The sequence below is a fragment of the Hakea prostrata genome, unplaced genomic scaffold (genome assembly GCF_041222555.1).
Source record: "Hakea prostrata isolate BN-2017 unplaced genomic scaffold, UWA_Hpros_2 contig_149, whole genome shotgun sequence".
NCBI lineage: Eukaryota > Viridiplantae > Streptophyta > Magnoliopsida > Proteales > Proteaceae > Hakea > Hakea prostrata.
In genome coordinates this window covers 82750-89602 of record NW_028291268.1, presented here as the reverse complement: position 1 = coordinate 89602, position 6853 = coordinate 82750, and the positions used below count along the sequence as shown (strand labels likewise).

Here is a 6853-nt window from a genome sequence, read left to right as displayed (position 1 = left end):
TGATCCTTGAATAAATATATTGGAGAAAATAAGTGATGCTCCTACTTATCACCCAAATAGTAGATATCATGGTTTACCGCTGAATTAAACAAACTTTGTGAATGACAGACCAAAACTGCAAGTTTAATGCAAGAATGCGATGAATAAGCTCAACCAATTGAAATAGCAAGAAAAGGGCAAAAAGGCCAACAATCACAATAACCGCTTGGATATTTGAAGATGGGGATAATACAATCCTAAACTCGTAAGTTTGTAAGTCAAATAATGACACTAATGTGAGGAATGGATATTGGAACTCCAAATATAGACAACAAATACTAGTCATAATACCAATGATTCAATATTCTCAAGCAAAGAGGGTGCAGACAATTAGTAGACTGTACAATGAAAAAGAAACATATAAAACCACCTGGAAATAAGGAAGCAATGCCTCTTCTACGATAGCACCTTCAAATGAATGACTGGTCTTCTCTCGAGGCATTTTTGACTCATCAAAATCCCGAGCCACATTTGGAGACCGGTCTATTGATGATCCTTTAACCCCAAAGAAGATGATTAGAAAATCAAGTTGATCTTCATGAAGATGCACTAGCATAGGAAGGAATGCGATGGTTAACCCGGATCGAAAAACCAAAACATAGCCATGCTTCAGAAACTTATAATCAGTGCACTGTCTACTGGACAACGAGGTTGGAATCTATATTGTACATCCAAAACTATTGTCATGGTTTTCACTAGGTCATATGGTACTCTATTATTGTTGTAAATGGAATCGAAATCCAATTACACTAGCACATTAAGGCCAAAAGTTGAAGGTCATAAATCACTACTCTTAATCTAGGGCCTTCTAGGTTCAAGATTCCAATTAAAATGCTTCGTGTGTTTTAATGATGCAAAACACAAAACAACTTCAATTCGAAATAGCCATTACCGTAAACAAGAATCCAATACCAATTCAAGCCATTATTGCACAACAGTTTATCTTTCATATGCCAACTACCCCAATGAGGAACATTTAAGTATCTAAGCAAAAGATTTGAAGTAGAGGCTTTCAAGAGAAAACCTACAAAGTTAAGAGCCGCCCAAGATTGATTTTTATATGACATAATGCATTGAAAAATGTATTTAACCATATTAGTAATTGAGATGATGCCTCCAAGGTTCCAATGATGCAAAGTATTTATTATACCGTTTTTATAAAAGGACAAATCAAAAGGACCCCCAAAAAAAATTAAACCTCACAAACAGATTGTGAAAGGGATCATGGCCAAAATGGTATTTTGTTTTACGGTTAATGTAATTTACGTCTGTTTTCTTCTTCACGGTCAAACAATTGACTTTTTATGTTACATTTGGCGGGCTAGGAGTAGAACCAAGGCTAGGGATAGGGACAGGGCAACTGTCGTCCCGACCGGCCTAATCAAAGAATATCAGTGCAGTTTGGGCTTGCTTGGCTCGTGCCTGGGTTCGTGAACAAAGACAAGAATTTTAGGCCTTGAGTCAAGGCCGAGGCTGGAATGGGCTTTTAGCTAAGAGCATTTGGGGCTGGATTGGGTTTTAAAAAGCCAGACCAGCCTGTCCCTGTTGCAGCCCCATATTCATGTTTTTATCATTACTTAAAACCCGGAACCGCTGGTAAATGCCTCAAAAATTGCACTTTACAGATGAAATTTTAAATTAAATATATCCAAAGATCAAAGAGGTTAAAAGCTAAGTTGAGAGCAGAGAATAAACGAAAAATCTAAATCTGAACATACCGGTACTCCTCAACAGGAGTAGAAGGATCTGGTATGACAGATTCCAAATCCAACCTGAAAGCTTTGGCAGAGGACTCTCTAGGGTGATCCTTTGAATGATAATCTCCTAAAACCTTCAACATTAAAAGGATAAGCATTATTCAAATGTCTGAATCATATAAATGAGAGTGTCAGAATAAATTAAACTTCAAGCATAAAATGTGATAGAGATATACCAACTTCCAGGGTGCTCTCTTGCTGCTATCAAGAAGATGAAAATCCTGAACTGAAAGAGAAAGTTTTGACATGCATATTTCACCATCAGAAAACATATCATACCGAAGATCCATCTTACATAATTCAAGCTCTAAACAAACAAAGAGCATCTCTCGCCACTTGTATTCATGGTGCTTGTGGTAAGCAAAGGCACTCCTCCCCGAGTCATCCCGGTCGGTCCCCATCATACATTCGCCACCTCATGCCAATATTCTTGAGAAGTAGTCTTCCCTTTGCCTTGGAGATTCCACCCGAAGTTGTAGATGGAACCTCACTTTCTAAGAACTGCAATTCTTCAGGATGGTCACCTACATGTGAAATATGGTTATCTAAAATTATCAGTGAGGTATCCTGATACCATCCACTACTTCCATTTCCACCTTGGGCCACACCGCTTGATTTGTATCCAAAGATTCCGAGGCAAGGACCGGTTGGTTGCGATAACTCGATGGAGGGCATGATTCGGATAAGTAATAGCCTTCTCTAAATTCTGGAAAACCCTCACCATGTAGGGATGATGCATGAGGGATTCCCACCCCTCGTCCCGACATTGATTCATTAAAAGATAAACAATGTGAAAAAGCTCCAAAGATGACACATATGTAAATCATCTCCAACCAGCGCTCCATCAAGGGAAAAACAGAATTGGGATCCACAGGTATTACATGTGCTTGAACTGATCTTGTCAACATGAAATGCATCCTCACATATCTCATCCATCAGACCCACCACAGAACCACAGTTTGAGTCTAGACTTGAAGCATGGTTTCCAGGAGGTGATGAGGCAAAGACACGCCTTCAGTAGATTATTGTCTCGTAAATCAAATCATCCCTATCAAGTGCCTCGCTGAACATCATTCCACCTAGATCGCAAATGCACAACCGATTCATCCACATCAGGTGCAAAAAGGTGCTGCAGCTTGAGCAACCAAATGAAGAAGACCAGATGTTGTATCATGGCAAGTCTCCAAGTTAATATGAGATTCAGAACATTCTACTTCCCATAAGAGGCCATTCTTACAGCTTTGTTCTCAACATTGCTTCTACAAGTGCCTCCCTAGCCACTTTAACATAACCCATCTTGCGAAGATGTTCCACACTGTAGGTACTTTTAGCATTCTTGGATCCAGATAATGCACAAAGAAGAAGCCCTAGATCTTGCACCCTTATTTTGTAATCACTGTCTATAGAATTTGACGTAGTTTGATTAGAAATATTCAATGAAGCAGCAGCCAACAGACATGCCACATACAAATTGTCCCGACTCTTCACCGGTCACCAAATTTTTTATGTAGGGCTCGGAACTCAAAGCAAAGATCCACCAAGTTAAAGGCAAAAGTCACTTCATAAGGTGAATCATCCACAACCGATTCCTTGTTTGAGTTCTTGCTCGTGTCATCAGAAGGTAAGCTGAAAAACTAGGTTATTGAATTCAACCAATCCAAACGACCACCCGGTGCACCTATTGTACCGCTTCTGATGGTTATAGACGTAATACATTGGAAACTCTGGGGGTCCCAGAAGTGCACAACAGCAGCATTGCAGCAGAACCAGCAGATAATACATTGGCACCTTCACCATCACCACGGCCAATTGTAGAGTTGCTACAAGAGATTAGCAGAAGCTCCTTAGATGGACCTCCCGTGATTGAACCCCAAAGTCCACATTCGCCATGGCCCAACCAAACAAAATTTAGCATCACTAATCCCTCCAATATTTGCAACAGATAATAACTCAAACTTCGTACTTTCAACTTCAAACTATAACAGACCCCGGAAGTTCCGTCTCGCAAGGAAGATTTTATATCCTCCACCTTATCTTATCCACATCATTCAAAGATTTCGACGCATTCACATTCAAGCAAGGATCGACAATTATTCTGCTTCTCTCCTTGGATTGTCACATGGAGCAGCACTGTTATCACTAGCCATGAATGTTAAACCATCTAAAATCTGACTAAGAAGGCAATGTATATCCTTATACTGAGAATTGTTAAGGTGGATTGAAACAGAAATAAGATGGAAATGCAGGAAAAATGCAGAGCTCAAAATCATCTCTTGTCGTGTATGAGAATGTGTATTCTCCACATCCTTCATAGTGGTTACAGATGCAAATTCAGAACCATAATCCATCACCTTATTTCGACTCTTTGAACACTGGGCAGTAGCTAAGGACTGACCCTTCTTCGCCATCCAAGGACCAAGAATGGACCCTCCCCGCGAAGACATAGTAACGCCAGGATAACGACCTCTCCCCGCTAATTACCGAGAAAAACTTATGGGCAGAGAAAGCATGCTTCCCGGATGAGTGAGTCATTGCCAATAGGAACTTTACAAGAATTAATGAAATAAAGAAAAATATTCCCAAACTCCAAATGGATGGAACCAGAAGCCCCAGACGAATCTGCCTTTTGACTGCCATCTTGAATTTTTTCCTTTGTCACTGGTGTACAGAAGTCAATTGCAATTAACTGATCCCAGGAAGTATAGCATCCGAAATTAAGAAAATTGCAATTATTACCTGCAACTATTATTTAATAAGGAAAAGAGGATAGATAAATTCTTGTGAGCACAACAATTACCCGCAATATGAGAACCGCATCTCCACATTTTGCATTTACATAGTGTAAACTTTTGTCATCACATTCATGCTTTTGCTCTTCATCATGAAAGGAAAGTACAAGAGAAATCCCATTAACAGCTTGCCTTTAGGTTTGTCTCGACATGCTTCCGATCTCGCACATGTATATGATAATAAAATAGATAAAGAAATAAATACGCATGGGTTACCCCATAAACAATAATCAAGTGTCACATGTTAAGAACACAGGGACCTCAGGACATAAGATGACAAAGGTGGATACCGATATTAGAATGTTGATCAAGAACATACCGGTGGGAATTTGCAATGATCCGTATAAGGCTGGATGCAGCAGTTATTGCGCTCAAAACAGAACATGTCAAGTTCCATATACCATCATTGGCCAATGCCGATCGAGAATTCCTCATTCCATCAAAGCATTCAAAAAATTGATCTATGCCGCAAATAACATAAAGGCATAATAACTTCGTTAATAACTCGGTAAGCTTCAGAGTTATGCTAAACTACCCTTGACTAATACATAAACTACCCTTGACTAGGACTCGAGACACTACAACTACTTGATGTATCTTCATGGTAAAATCTAACTTTCTCTTTGGGGTTTGCAAACTAGTCTCGCTTAGGCGAGATGGACATTTGCAATTTTCTTTCAAATAATTAAGAGTAACTAAACATATTCAGCTCTAAGGCATATCTACTTAATCACATCATACAAATGGACACCCGTTATTTAAATTAAACTTTATAAGCGTAAGGCTGCTAATAAGTTCCTTGCAAATAACATTACCTTATCCTTTTATGATTTGAGGAACTCAATCATTCAAAGCTAAGCTATTTAAAGATTCAAAGCAAGCTATATAAAGAATCGAAGAACCATCCGAGTGATCCGATAAATCCGAAGCCGCAAGTCTTTTGCAATTTGATCTACGCGCCGACGGATATACCGTACATCACCCCCGAGGATAGCAAATTCTCTCTCAAATCTTGACAATCTAGCTCCATCCGGCTGATCAACACCCTCACCAACCGGTGCTCCTACATTTGCACCCTCTCGCTCCTACATCTCCCAATAGTATTCCAAACCGAAAATTACCCGCGATATATTTTTGCATCTTTCTTCTTCATCTTCTTCTTCTTCTTCTTCTTCCCCACTTCGGAATCCACCGACGAGATGAATATGATAATGCTCAAAAATGTGTGTCGCAGAGCTTTGCCATAGGGGGAGAGCCCGATTAGGTGCCAATCTAGCGTCTCGCATCATTTTCATAATGATGTACGGTAGGTTCAACTTGTTACCCGTATGCACACAATAGGTGACATAAGCTTCAAATGAATTTAAGGTGTCATGGTGACCATCATGCAGGTACAACATTGTGTTGCACAATGTATGCAATGGCGTGCGGAAGTGGTTTCAGCTGCCTCAACTTCACATGCCTCGTGTCACCCGTATAATTCAGCATTATATCCCTATATGTCACATCCACATTAATCAAGTCATCGAACTTCTTCTTAGGCTCCCAGAATACTTTTGCACCTTCATTTGAGATTTGTAGAATCTCACTAACTTACAAATATCAAACTTTATTTGCACCCCTTTAACTTTGCTTATGGCTCCAATCTCTTCCCCAACTCCTTGGACAATCAAATTCTTATAAAACTCTTTCACCAAGTCCTCATAACACTTGGTATTTACCTGAAGTATTTTTTCCCAACCGATCTCTCTAAATCTGGCTGCTAAACCTACAGCCTCGAAAGAAGGAATGTCCACTTCCCTTCCTTCAGCTATAGCTTGCTTATTTAATCTTCTGGGATTGCATTGGGGATCATCATCATTGAACCAGCCCCTTTCTTCATCACCTTCTACCACTGATTTCCCCTTATCCTTTGCCATAGCCTTCCGCTTTGATGGCACATGCTTTCCAGTTGCTGCCATCTTACGGCCCATATACTACTCCAACTCTAATTGCTGCACATATCAAAAAACATATTGGATAATCAACATTTAACACAAATTAAAGTAAACTATAACAAATTTAACATGCAGCCCTAAACCGTAAAATAATAAACAAAAGGGTCCAACCAAATTTAACACAAATTTAACATGCAGCCCTAAACCGTAAAATAAAAAACTAAATGATAGATGCTGTGGCTAATCACATTCAACATGCAAATCCAAACTAATTGGCAGCATAAAACTTCATCAAGCTGCAATAGATGCTGTCTCTAAGGAAAAGACTGTT

The 6853-nt window shown here is 39.5% G+C and overlaps 1 pseudogene; it reads right to left on the bottom strand.

The window, feature by feature from the left end:
- Positions 1-346: 346 nt before the first annotated feature.
- Positions 347-6546, bottom strand: LOC148998767 (autophagy-related protein 2-like; annotated as a pseudogene).
- Positions 6547-6853: the final 307 nt, after the last annotated feature.